The sequence below is a fragment of the Callithrix jacchus genome, chromosome X (genome assembly GCF_049354715.1).
Source record: "Callithrix jacchus isolate 240 chromosome X, calJac240_pri, whole genome shotgun sequence".
Lineage (NCBI taxonomy): Eukaryota > Metazoa > Chordata > Mammalia > Primates > Cebidae > Callithrix > Callithrix jacchus.
Window position 1 is genome coordinate 7,311,013 of NC_133524.1, and position 14,870 is coordinate 7,325,882.

The 14,870-nt window shown below is 39.5% G+C and overlaps 1 protein-coding gene across 4 annotated transcripts in view; it reads left to right on the forward strand.

Annotated features, from left to right (window-relative positions):
* STS (steroid sulfatase) overlaps positions 1-14,870 on the forward strand; it is a 247,148-nt gene that overhangs the window by 123,759 nt on the left and 108,519 nt on the right. The gene's annotated exons all lie outside the window — the stretch shown is intronic.

The window sequence follows — 14,870 nt, forward strand, 5'->3', positions numbered from 1 at the left end:
CAGAACACCTGCAGCTGACTACAGCCTTATTTATGAGGCTCTCAGGGCAACACTGACGAGGTTCTCATGTTCTTCTTGCTGCATCTGAGGACTGCAATTCTTTTTTTTATTTTTTTATTTTATTTTATTTTTTTTTAATTTTTTATTGGATTATAGGTTTTGGGGTACATGAGCAGAGCATGCAAGACAGTTGCGTAGGTACACACATGGCAGTGTGCTTTGCTTTTCTTCTCCTCTTCACCCACATTTGGCATTTCTCCCCAGGCTATCCCTCCCCACCTCCCCCTCCCACTGGCCCTCCCCTTTTCCCCCCAATAGACCCCAGTGTTTAGTACTCCCCTTTCTGTGTCCATGTGTTCTCATTTTTCATCACCCACCTATGAGTGAGAATATGCGGTGTTTCATTTTCTGTTCTTGTGTCAGTTTGCTGAGGATGATGTTTTCCAGATTCATCCATGGAGGACTGCAATTCTTTCCTTGTTCTCCAAACTTCTTCTCTCCCTTCCTTAGCAAATAACCCTATTTCTGAGAAATGTGGCATTTTTTTCACTGACATTGGGTAGACTTCCTTAATAAAGATTTCTTTAAGTTAAAAAGCATATTTTCCATATCTACATGACATCATTCATCCCTATACTTTTATTTTCTCTTGCACAGCTCAGAGATCCCAGGATAAGGGATTACACCTGGGATCTCTTAGCTGTACAAGAGCTAGGGGGTTGGCTAACATGCAACCTCTTGCTGACTAACGTAGGGAAGGCCTTAGTGTGTGAGTTATGCAAAGGAATGGAAAATCAGCATTCCAGTCCACTCCGAACCTCTCACAACTTCCAGTCTTTTCTAGCAACATTGCCTCTTACATTTAATTACACTGCTGGACCCATCTGGACAGAATCAGACGGACACAAAAAATCATTTTATCCATATTCCAGCATTTCATATATTTGTTTCCTTTTACTTTTGTTCTCTCTCATTCTTCCCTACTAACTCAGTAGTTTCTATCCTTTCGATCCACATATTTTGGAAATCCATGAACATTCCTACTGAGTTGTGTTTGTTCATTTGTTTAAAACAACAGATTGATGGCAATGGTGGTCACCTATGGTGATTGTTAGAACAAATTTTATTCTGTTTTGTTTTAAATCATGGAAAGAGCACCTTCTTAAGAAACAAGAAGACTGGACTCTTCCAGCTTCTAGATGTCTCTTTAATTATGTCTGTGAACTTGAGAGAGGTTTTACATCTTCAGGCCTCTCCTCTATCATCTTGATAGGAGTATTCAAATTAGGCAAGTTCTGAGGTTCTTTTTTCTCTAATAGTCTGTGATTCTGTAAAGTAATGAGAGTGAGTACGATTTGTAATACTCACTAGGAAAAACAAAACCAGAACATTCTCTCTAACAAGATTGTAAGAAGAATGCATTATGCTTAGGGCTCGTACATATACCAATATAAGCTTGTCTCTTTTATTTTTTCTTTTTAAAATGTTGCAAATAAATCAATTTGCATTTTTCACATCTAAGTATTATAAATCAGTAGAATATTTATCTCTTTAATGAGTGTTCTATTTTAATGTGTCAGGCTGCTTATGCAACACTAAGACTTCTGTTGGCTAGCAAGCAACCTCATGCTGATCTCGTCACACCTATTGATTAAATTTTATGTAATTATTATGGCATAGGTACCTACTGTGACTCATTAGAAAGTATAACTTCAGTGTTGTCTCACTACTAGTTCTCTCTAGAGTATTTGGAGAGTATTTTCAGTCTTCAAGACCTGTCTTAGCCCTTGATTTATAGATGATTGTGTTCTTTTTGTTTTCTTTTGTTTTTTGGCCAAAAGATAAAACCCTTCCCCTAAGCATTCCATGAATTTTTAAGGAAGTTTTTGTTTTTTAAATCTGATACATATGAATGTTCTAAAAATATTTCTTCTTTCCAAGAAGGGCTTTCCCTTATTGCACAGGAGGAGACTGTTGCATTCTGAATAACTATGTAACAAAATAAAAGAGGGATATTTGCTTAAGGAGAACCACTCCCTGCACAAAGGAAAACTGAAATGGAAGTGGTTAACTAGCTAGGGTGCATCTTGGTCACTCAGGGCATGTTCTCTCCACGTGTTTGAGGGCCATGTAATTCTATGGATCATCACTTTCTCCACTGGAGGTTTCTCTAAGCCTGGAAAGGCATATTCAATGACTAAGAACCTTTATTATGTAACTGTATACCAATTCTACTGCATTGTGGCTTACTGCCTTATTCTTAGCTGAATGAGTACTGTGTCTCATATTGTTACAGTAACTAGAGAAAAACTGACTCCATACAGATGTTGTGAGAGCTATAGAAGGAGCTTCTCAGTACAACCCTATTTGAGGGTGGTTGAAATCCAGGAGCTATGTTACTGCTGTGTGAATTCAATGGGTGGTCACATGATTTTAATCATCAGAGTGACTAACATTGAGAGCTGGCCCCCATACCAGGCCCTGATAGCACATGTATTTGTGGGAGCCGTAGGCTTTGGCCCCGTAAAGGTTATCAGGAAATCACTGGCATGAAGCAGATTGATCCATAGGACAAAAGGCATACTAATTTATTGAATGTATATACACAAAAGCCTTCATAATGAAGACCCAACCTCTTAGTGGGGTCCAGAAGCTTATACACCATCCTGAGATTACAGAAAGGATGGAGGCTTAGACCAGGCATAGTGACTCACGTCTGTAATCCCAGCACTTTGGGAAGCCAAGGCAGGCAGATCACCTGAGGTCAGGAGCATGGTAAAACCCTGTCTCTACTAAAAATAAAAAAATTAGCAGGGCATGGTGGTGCACGCTGTAATCCCACCTACCTGGGAGACTGAGGCAGGAGAATCGCTTGAACCCGAAAGGTGGAGGTTGCAAGTGAGCTGAGATTGCACCACTGCACTCCAGCCAAAAAAAAAAAAAAAGAATGGGTTCTTGGATCCTGGTAAAACAGGCTATGCAGGTCAGGGAGAAGAGGAATTCTGTTGAGGGGAAATAATTGATTGCTAGGGAGAATTATTAGATACAGGAAAAGAGATTAACTTGTAATTTAAATGATCATTGGAGATAGTCATCATTACTTGGAAAAGAGTCTCCTCAGGGGTAGTCATATCTTGGTCTTCTTTTCTGCAATAGACAATGAAATTACAGTGAGGGGAACCAAAAAAGTTCTCCTTAGGGTATCTGGATCTTCAGCAGATAAAATAACTTCACCTTCTATGGGAGGAACTGTGTGTGGGATGAGGGGGAGGTTAGAGAAACTTGAGGCTTCTTCCATTTACCATATCAAAATGCAACCTTTGGGGATATCAGTTTCTGAGTCCCAACATGCTACTTCATTTTATGCTGCCAGTGGTCTATGTGAAGCAGGTGAGTTTCTCATCATTCCCATTCCACAGGTAAGACAAGTGAGGCTTGGGGGTTAAGTATTCCCACCTCAAGTTACAGAATTCATAATGGACAAGCATGTGTTCAAATGCAGGTGTCCCAACTGGAACCTAAAATCTACACTACTTTATTTCTCTTCTTTCTATGTCATGGGAAAGTGTGCACCATGTCAGCATACAATCAACAACATATCTTTAGGAAAGATCTAGTTCATTCATTAGTCATGTTGACTGGATGCTAACTGCGTGTCTAAATGTTTTTTGGCAGTACAGGGTGGGAGTGGAGTGCAATGATGATAAGGCTATAGGTTTAGGGGACAATGTTTAGCATACAGGCTACGAAGAAATTTAAGATTCTTCCAGGAGATCCTATGCCAACTCAGGGCAGAAAGTGAGGAATGTCCTGAGGAAGGTACAGATAAAGTGCTTGAGCAGTTTGGAAGCAGGAAGGGCAGGCGTGCTGTGGATGTTGGGTACAGCAGCCACATTATTGCAGCAGGACACACCCACGGTAGAATTCCTTGAGCAATCATGGTGCTATTGCAAAGTCTGATTTTCAATCCCAGTTAATTCTGAAGCAACCCAATCATCACGGAGGAACAAACGTGTAAAATCTTATTGTTTTCCAGTATGCAACAAGCATTTTGGAGGTGTGTCATTCTGGATGTTTCTCTTCCTTTGGAAATACACTGACATTTTTCATAGACCTGTTCATGGTTGGGGATCAGGTGGAAGGATGGATGTAGTTCTCACCAGGGGTTTCTTATCTACAGCTTACACCATTATCGTGATCACAGCTCATCTGTGCAGTGGAATTTGCATGCAATCAGCATTCACTCAGAGCCCCATGCTATTAATAGAACCACGTGAAGGAATCATAAATCAGCCCTTGCTCAGGATTAGACTAGCAAGTTCTGTACTATTACAAAGAAAAATGCAAGTGGAGAACAAGGAGGTGAATGCTAAAACAAATCTCTGGTTTCCAATCAAACCTTCCTGACAGGGTGTGGTGGCTCACACCTGTAATCCCAGGCGAATCACCTGAGGTCAGCAGTTCAAGACTAGCCTGGCCAACATGGCGAAACCTCCCATCTAATAAAAGTACAAAACTTAGCCGGGCGTGTTGTCACACGCTTGTAATCCCAGCTACTTGGGAGACTGAGGTGAGATAGTCACTTGAACATAGGAGGCAGAGGTTGCTGTGAGCCAAGATTGTGCCACTGAGTTCCAGCCTGGGCAACAGAGTGAGATTCTATTGCAAAGGGAAAAAATAATGGAAAAATTGCCTTTCCATTGCTAAGATTTGAAATCAGCTGATTTTATGAGACTCTCTTTTTCCAACAAGAATGGCGAGTCTTCGTCTTTAGATAGAGTTCCAGAAGTCTTCATGCGTTTGTTGTTCAATTACTCAGGATTGGCAGCTTGGCATCCCCTGTTGACTGAACCTGACAGGGCAACCCTCAGTTTGATTTGTCTCTTTCCCCTCTGCCTGCCCTGTGGGAGGTTCTGGACATTGTTTCCAAAGCCTCTGGGCACAGAGAATCAACCTGGAGGAAAAATAAGTGGTGAGTTCATCAGATGAGTTGGGGGGATGTTACAGAATGAATTCATGTTTACCATACTTGACATTTAGTCAGTAGTGTACAAGTCAATGTAGTGGCAAGGGCCATGCACCCAACTCTTCTTGAGGGATGGAGAATAAATCGGAGGGCCTCATTCATAAGAGCTCAGGATGTGTCAAGAACCTCAAGAAATACTAGAAAACTCTGGCAATGGGAACCAAAGGTATTGGTCTGAGCCCTTCAAATTTGCAGCATACTTCTAAGCAACTTGTGACCCATAATTTGTCTCCATCTAATCCAGTATAAGAGTTTAGAAATTAGCTTTCATGTCTCTATTTCTCAAAAACTATAAGACCCAAAAAAGCAAAAGCCCATGTTCTGTTTGACATTCTTTGTTCTATACAGAATCTGGCCTGTATCTTAAGGCTGTATATTTCTGTTGGGATTCAATGCATCACTTTTCTATCTTGAATTTCTTAAACATTCTTATTTTTGATCAATGCAACCTTCTTTAAAAAGTGACAATGATGTGCTCACTTCTGGTGCACAGTGGGCATGGAAGGTCTACTCCAGCATCCAAAGGAAGATCACAGCAGGAAGAACCCCCAAAAGAAAACCAAAAGAACAGTCAGAAGCTATGAAGACAGACTCAGAGAAGTGTGGTCAGGGAATTCAGGAGGAAAGAGCATTTCAAGGGAGAAGGATTAATACCAATGAGTACTTCAGAGGCATCAAGAAGAGCTGAAAAGAGTCAAGTGAATGTAGCTCCTGTAAATTTTAGAATTATAGTTTATTAAAGAGAGTGATATTTGAGGAGCTGAGGTCAATGAGGTTGGATATTTCTTTCAAGAGGAATGGAAGAATTTGTGTTGATGAATGATTTATCAGGCTTTGTCTAAGCTCAGCTCTGTTCGGAGACCACGAATTGGGTGTTGACACATAGGTATGGGGATTTTCAGTTCAATGCAGGGCCAGGAAATAGGATCGCCAAACTTATTGGTGATTGAAATTTTGCTAGCAGGGAGTGTCACAAAAGGCAATTGGGCAGTGGAATTTGAGTGATGAGCAGCAGAAGGACTGAAGTGGCAGATGGTCATGGGGGATGAGGAAGGAAGAGAGCTGGTGGCTTGTGAGGTGATGGACTAGAGATTCAAACAAGATTGTAGAAAATATGTTGGAAGGCTGGGACAGAATGGAAGTGTTTATATTCCAGAGGTTGGATCATTCCAGGTATTCCCAGGTGCATGACATGCCTGCTGGATGATGATGAATGGAAGGCAATTTCCTCATGTTGGGGAGGTCATGGAATAGGGAAGCCGGTGTTTTCAGCTGGCGCTGTCATGTGACAGTGCACCAGCAAAGATGCCATGTACAGCTGTCCTGTGATTCATAGGGCTCATTAGCTTTATTCACTTTCATGGTGGAGGTTTTTAGCCAGGCAGAGAGAGGGGATGCATGATGGTTTACTTTGTAAGGAGGAATGTAGAGCCATTAATAAACCACTCATTCATTAACTGAGCTTCCAATATTATCAAACATGCAAAATTGAGGCTTGAAAATTATTTCAGTGGTTGGTTACCCGCCAAAATTTCAGGTTTTTAACAGGTTTCAGGGAGTCAGGGAGGTGGCCCATGCACACTAAGCAAGCTGGCTTCCCTGTTTGTTCAGTGCAGCCCCATCTGTTAGCTCAATGACATTAAGGCAATATTAAGAGCTAACTGCTGAGACTGTACAACTGGTTATCTCTTCATAGCTATGGCACACATCTGGTAGGATGCGAAGTGCAGGGGGATGCACTTGGAGCAATAAGAACTAGAACATGGATGCATTTTTCTTAAAACTCTTAAGAAAAGCAAATGTATCCCCTGGTCTCTCTCATCTGCTTCCGCAGCAATGGTTGAATGTGGTATGAATTCTTAAATGTGTTTTTAATTTTCATTTTGTTTTAAACATGGGCTTCATGGAGTTCAAATAAAAATAAATAAATAGAGCCATAGAGTCATATGGCACTGGCTCCAGACTAGACAGCACAATGGAATAGAACAGGAAGCCCAGAAAAAGAATCTCATGTAAAATGTAAATGTAAAGGTGACCTTTCAAGGCAGATGGCTAAGAATGGCTAATACAATAATTGTGGTAGTATGATTAAACTTTTAAGGGAGCGATTGTATTTAACTCACTAGTGTCTGGCATTGTGGTGTTTTGCATGTGCTTAAATGATATAATAATGGTGTGGTATTGATGATGGTGTTGGTGGTGATGCTGATGATGGTGATGATGATGATGGTGATGATGGTGATGATATGATGGATATGATGATGGTGATGCTGATGATGGTGGCAATGATGATGATGGTGATGATGCTGGTGAAGATACTAATAATGATGAAAATAATGAAGATGAAGAGGAGGAAGTAGGGGGATGCTGTGATGCTCACAATAAAGAAGTCAGTTTTACAAGAAATATAGAAGATTAAAGTAACTTGCCCAAAGTCATGGAGATGGCATATGATGAGTAGGATTTTAATCTGGTTCTGTTTTACATACTATGCTATCCTGCTGTTCCTCATCTATTCAGATAAATTCCCCATGCACATTGTGCTTGGAAAATGGAACTACTGAAGAATTCCAGAAAATATATTGAGATATATTTATCTGATATACGGTTAGTGGAGAAAAGTCTTCCAAGCATCAAAGCCAAGGAATAACTAACTCAAAGAAAAAGACTGCTGAATTTTATTTCATGAAATCTAAAATTTCCTGATGTCAGGTAAATATATAACATAAACTGAACAAAAAGACCAATGACAAAAGACTTAAAAAGCATGTGCATCATCAACATAAAATAAAAAGAAAACTCCTGAGATAATAGGAGGAGCTTGTACAAAACAAATGATAAAAAGATGGCTATCAGAAAAAGTCATTGGTTGTACTAATTTACTGTGCCAGTTCACTATACATGTTCTAGCACTGGGCATTATGATTTCTAAAAAAGAAAATATTTGCTAAAATGATAACTGAAAGACAGCAGCTCTTTTTAAAAATTACATGTACAATTCCCAAATAGGTCAGACATTTTTCTTGTATTTAAAATAGAATAATTAAACTACAAAAAAATCTGTTGCCATTTATCCAGTGGAGTCAGAGTCTTTCCTTAATCCCCAACACTTGTAGGAGGACCTGATGAAATCTATGGCTGCTGAATGTCCCATGAGTCTGCCACTGATACCGTATCACTGTTGTTTCAGCTTACAAGGCATATTTTAAATATTCAGCCAACACCTTTCATTTCTGAATCCCAAGGCATCTATGACACAATAATTAAAACTCAAGTGAAGCAACAAATTGGGCTTTATTTTCACACTGGTGTTTTTTTCATTGGAAATCCCCTTTAGGAATTGTCTTTCAAAAGGCTTTTAGTTTCTCTCTCTCTCTCTCTCTCTCTCTCTCTCTCTGTGTGAGTGCGTGTGTGTGTGTGTGCGTTTACACGTGGTATTTTACATTAAATTTATCTTCCACTGCATCCTAAATAACACTTTTTAAAAATTAGTTTTGAAATCTACTTATTTTAATAATGCTAATGTGATGTTAGTTCTCCAAAGTGGAAACTGCACATAAAAAAAAGGAAATACATTGGTTTATTCAGAATATCAACTCTTGGTATATGCTTGCAGTAATAGCTGAGTTCTGGATCAGATGAAATATGACCTCTGATCGTGTCATTGCACACCCTTATTGCTGAGATTGCTATGATAATCAGAAAATTGCAGATAGACAGTATCTTCTCAGGGACTTTTGACAGGAGCTGGTATTAAGCCTCTGCTGCCTAATGAACCAATTTTTTATTCAAGCAGATTTAGACAGGAGAGAAATGAAATCATTTCTATTACAGACCACTGTTTACCTGAATGCAACATGCATAATGAGTTTTTGAAAGTTCAGGAAAACATCTAGGAGGTGATGACAACCCCTACGTTACAAAGGAATGACTAATACAAACCCACTTATGTGTGATTCTCTTTCTGCGATTGCCAAACGTATTTAATAAAGAGACAGTTTAAAAATCGCCAGTTACATGCTTGACTGCAAAGGTATATAGTACACTTCAGGAGATGTGCTGCTTTGCTGTTTGTGAGTGTTTTGTGCAAACTTTTTAAAATACAAGGCTTTCTCAAATAGGATAGGCCATTTTTATTGAAATGTAATTTTACCTAGGGTTCTTACTCCTTTCATTACTGCAGGAAGAAAATGGATTTTTGGTAAATTGAAATAAAATCACATATGTCAAGAATTTCTATTGATTGTCACTTTCAGAATTGTGCATTTGGGAAGTCTTTGTGAGTGAGGAGGCTTGGGTTGGAGGAGACAGTAGCTGTGACATGCTTACTGACTGCCCAAGAATTTATGCTTTTCTTGTGCCTTCCTACGTTGTCTGGACAGCTTTCTCTTCATTCAGGGGCTTAGGATGAGGTCACTGAGAGTTAATGTCTGTGATTTAATGTAGTTGAAGAGCAGAGTTCTGGGGTGAGTGTGAAGTAGCATGTCACATACCACTTTGCAACAGAAAAACATTTTTTTTAGATTGTTGCCTCCATCTTCTGTGTGTTTTTTAAAGTGTTTTCTCCACTTCGTATAAATGTTTTTCTGATTACCAAAGTAATCCACTATGCAAAACCGAGGAATACAGACACAATACAGAAAGGGAATGTCCCATGAAATCTCACCCCTAAATAGGTAGCTTCGTTAACATTTTGCTGGGTAGATTTATGTTTTGTGTTGCCAGTATGATATAGTAATATTAAGATATGGCTATTAGGAATATTTTACACAAAATCTATATGCTATTTTGCAGTTTTGTTTTTTCACCCCACTATCTATTTGCGTATTTTTCCATTTTAGCATTTCAATTTTCATTTACCTTTCTTAGACTACAATTTGTTTAATCATTCATCTGTGAGGGATATCTGAGTTTCTACCTTCTTTTTTTTTGTATTTCAAGTAGTGATATAAGTGAATATTCTGTAAAGATGTGTGAACTGGTAAAAATAATTTTGAAATAAAAATTCAGTTAAGATCAAATTCAGCTGGATCAAAGAGCATAAAAAATTTAATTTCATTCGGTATTGCCTAAAATAGGTCTACTCTTTTTTTCACCATGATAGCAGGACACCCATTGATGATCAATGAGAATTTTAATTTTTTCATACTCTTAGCAACCCTAGATATTGTCAGTCTCTTTTACATCTATCAGGTGAAAAATGCTAGTTCACAATTTTTCTCTTTCTTGTGTGGGGTTGAGACTGTATATCTATCTATCTATCTATCTATCTATCTATCTATCTATCTATCTGTATGTATGTATAGGATTGTATTTCTTCATTCTTGGTTCACATTCTTTGGTCACTTTTATATTGGATTGTAGATCTTTTTTTACTGATTTGTTTGCATTATCCATATAATAAAAACATTAATATTTTACTTACTGTATGTTGCAAATATTTTTCCTACCTTTTTTCTTATTTTATTTAAAGAGTCTTTTGCAATAAATTTCTGTGGTTAAACCTGACCTTTCCTTCATGATGTCTGGGGCTAATAATTGGAAGTAAAAAACAAAGCTGTTCTTACTCCCCTACAAATTACAGGTTGAGTATCCAAAATACTCAAATATTCATCCAAAATACTTAGGTCCAGAAGTGTTTCAGATTTGGAATGTTTTCATATTTGGGGATATTTATATTATACTCAACAGCTCAGCATCCCTAATCCAAAATTCTGAAACCCAAAATGCTCCAGTTTCCTTTGTGTAAGCATCATGTTGACACTCAAAAAGTTTAGGACTTAGGAGAATCTCAGATTTCAGATTTTCAGATGTGGAATACTCAACCTATATGTGTACACCTTTTCCCTTTTATTTTCTCCCAATATGTATATGGCTTCATGCTTTACATTTATATATTTCATCTATGGAGGAAATTGTGTGTGTGTGTGTGTGTGTGTGTGTGTGTGTGTGTGTGTGTGTGTGATGTGATGGACCATGTGTTGTTCTTTGCCTATTGTTGTAGATTTGGGTCTTGATTGATCAGTACTCTTGGCTGGTGTGAGGCCTCTTAGAACTTGGGTGGGACAAGTGTTGGTGGCCCAGCGCTATACTTTGTCTTCAGGTGGTGGGAATCCAGTTAGGATCTTTTCTGCAAGGGCTATGCAGAGGGTCACCATAATGAAATCACTGGAAGCCAGGTGGCTGTAGCCCAGTAGTCTCTTCCCATGAGACCCAGCATCAGCTGATTCATTGAGCTAGATCCACCCTTGAGTGGGAAGCAGTAATTAGTTCAAAACTACACTGTCACTGCAGGAGATTGGGAGTGAAGCCAAGTTCCTCCTGCATGTAGATGATGTCCTCATGGTGGTCGTGGCAGCTACCTGCCAAATGAGTTAGGACCACAAGGAGAACTTCAACTGCTAGAGCTGTCAAGAGCAACCTATGGTTTCTTGCAGCTGCTGATGGCTTCTGACAGCCTCACTTTTGGATTGGTTTCCATAGCCATCATTTTTGGGTAGGGTCTTAGGAGGAGGTGAAGGTCATCAGGTGATTGGCCTTCTCTTGGTTCCATGGGGCATCAACAGTGATCTGCAGCCCTGGGAGCATGTGAGCAGGGAGGGGCAAGGTTAGGGCTGGAAAAATAGTGTGCACACAAGGGAAGGAGGGATGGTTTCGCGGCTGTACCCTCCAAGAGCTATTTTCCTATGGTACTACCATTCCCACTTAGAGGAGGAACGCAAAACCTTTAAATCAAGTGAGGGAGGGGCTTTTCCCAATTGTCTCCAGAGGGAGCCTCCTGCCTTTCTCCCAGAAGTCTTCCTCAAGCAGTGAGGAGGGAGCAGCTGGCTGGTGCTACTGTGTATCCTGCCCTCACCTATGGGTCCTCACCTGTGGGATATTATGTGTCCAGCTGCACAGCCATGTCCCCCACTCAGATTTCTGTGATGGTCATGAGGTCATGAATCCAGGAATATGTTGTTGTTCTTGTTGTTGTTTAAGAGATGAGGTCTCGTTTTGTCACCTAGGCTGGAGTACAGTGGCATGATCTCAGCTCACTGCAGCCTCAACGTCTTGGGCTCAAGCAATCTTCCTGCCTCAGCCCCCCAAGTAGCAGGGACTGCAAGCATGTGCCATCACACCCAGCTAATTTTTGTTTGTATGTATGTATGTATTTATTTATTTTGTAGAGACAGGGTTTCACTATATTGTCCAGGCTGGTCTTGAACTCCTGAGCTTAGGCGATCGGCCACCTCAGCCTCCCAAAGTGCTGGGATTACAGGCAGAATATAGTTTCTTCTAGAGTAGTTATGTCACTTTTGCGAAGGGAGTTAGGGAAAAGAAGGAGGCAGAAACTGGTCTGTGTTTTCCTTGTTTCTGGAATCTTCTGAAACCAGTGCTCAAGCTGCATATATTTCTGCATTTAGAAAAGAGGGAAGAGAAATGCAATTCATGAGATCATTTGAAGAGAAGACATTTCTATCCTATGAGTGAATGCGTATTTAATCAAAAGTAGATAATTCTTGATCCGAGCCCTTTCTTTGGTATCATGGGACCATTTTCAAAAGCCAAAAGGCGCTTAAGGGTACTGGCAGCATTAAATTAGGGGTTCAGTGCTGTGTTGCCATCTCTTCTTGCTCTTCTGGTGTTCACTGTTACATAGACTGTGTCCTGTCATCACACTGTCACCACCACCTGCTCCTTCACTAATAATATTAATACTACTAATAAACATACTTGTTCATTACTCTCTACACTTACCGTCTGCCAGGTTTTATACATTTATAGTAGTTCTCATGACAGGCCTCTGAGAATGAAACTGTATTATCCCATTTTACATATGTATAAACCAAGGTGCATAGGAAGATAGTACCTAGTCCTAGTAAGCTCACAAAATCAGCAAGCGGCAGAGGCAATATTCAGAGCCAGGCATATATGGTTCCACCCCATGCAGTGTATACTGGGACAATGATTTCATACCACTCTGGCTTTAGCATATTGATGGCAGAGTGGTGCCATGAAAGGACACAGACTTTGTGACCAGATTGTATGGGATTCTATCCTCTGCTGACCAACCCCTCTAGCTGGTAAATGTGGGCAGGTGACCTCTCTTGCCCAGCTTCCACTTCCTTATCTGTAAAATGGGATCATTTCATTGCCTTTCTTGCTAGGGATGTTTTGCAGAGTGCTTGTGGTGTATTAAGCACTGGACAAATGTTTGCGATCATTAGGAAACATGCACACAGAGCTTTTGTTGCATCACAGCTTCTGTTGATTCTCTACTCTGTACATCTTGACTTGCCATCTCTCCTCCAAGTATATTTTCTTATGCTTTTTTTTTTGGTAGAAAAGGGAAGCAAATGGCCACAGCTTTCCTAGGGCACAATTTCATATGTTTGAGTCTTGGGGCCTTTCGTTGATTTGGTATCTAACAATAAGAAAAATGGAGTACATGAAATATTTTCATAGCTTTATCTTCTGACATCACGTGAGCACGCCTCTCTGCCTGCAATCTGGAGTCACTTCTCAGACAAGCCTCATGGAGTAGGAATTCAGGATTGCTCAGAGTCTGCTGGGAGCTAACTGTCTGTCTATCTTAGGGTAATTTCTGGGCTTACCCACTTGGACTGCATCTCTCAACATGGCATGCAGAGCGTATGGTTTGGGGGCAACAGTAGCTTAATACTCTTTTGTATTAAGCACTCTTTTGGAGTGCTTACCTCCCCAAATTAACAAAAATACTCTTTTGTTAATTTGGGGAGGTAAGCACTTGGAAAGGAAGGTTTCTTTACAACAGGATTCTGTAAGTCATTTTATTTGCTCTCAAGAAGTAGAAGAAAAGAGAAGGTTATAAAATAGCATATACTTTTATACATGACTCTTTCTCAATGCAAAATGGATCTTGTTCTTTGGGTATTCCAGATACCATTGAAGCAAAAAATTAAAATAGAACAAACCTCTGCTGTTTCTGGGATTTTCTTGGTGCTTGCCATACTTAACACAAAATTTCATTTAAGGTCACTCACAGTGGGTGTACCCTGACTAATTTAGCTCCTTAATTACTTAAATTTTTAAACAAATAGTCAGTAATGCTCACCTACATGATCTCCATTTAGTCAGTCATGGCAGAATCTAACTTTTACACCTATTCATGCTTCCAGTTTGTAGAAAATTGTTAGTGAAAGAACACTGTTGTCATAATATTTTTTCATTCTAAAGTAAGACAATAGCAAGAACAAAACAAAAATGACAAAATTACAGCATTATAAGTCTTTTAACTTTAATCACTTGGAGGTGGAATTGCCTATCAAATACCTGAGCCAACAATAGCTATTTCTGGTCTGCCAAATTTCATCAGTAACAACCATCTATAAATGCATTTGTGCATCCAATTTGTAGCAAGTAAATATACCATACCTTAGGAAGAAAAAAACCTAGATAAAACAAACTTTTTTGACAATCTTTGAAACTTTGAGCACTGACTTTGAGAAAAACTGTTTTGTTTTGTTTATACAACTTGACATTTTGGCTTTGCATAGTGCTGCCTTGCAATTAAGCATAGGAAAAGGAGAGACATGAAATGACATTACAGTTTATTTAGAAACAGAGAGAATTACCATACTTACAGATAGAGTAGATGTTTCTGTGTTACTATTTCTTTGTAACTTTATCCTTGCTGAACTTCCCAAGAGGGTGTCCCAGCATGGGCATGCATTTGTACAAAACACAGCTCTTGTAGGCAGGAGTGGGTCTTGCTGAGATATCATTGGCCAAGAAGGGCTGCAGTCCACTTGATTTGGGAGATGGAAAGGGAATCTTGCACAGAACAGTGTACATTGAATTATAACATCCACAAGTGGTGTTA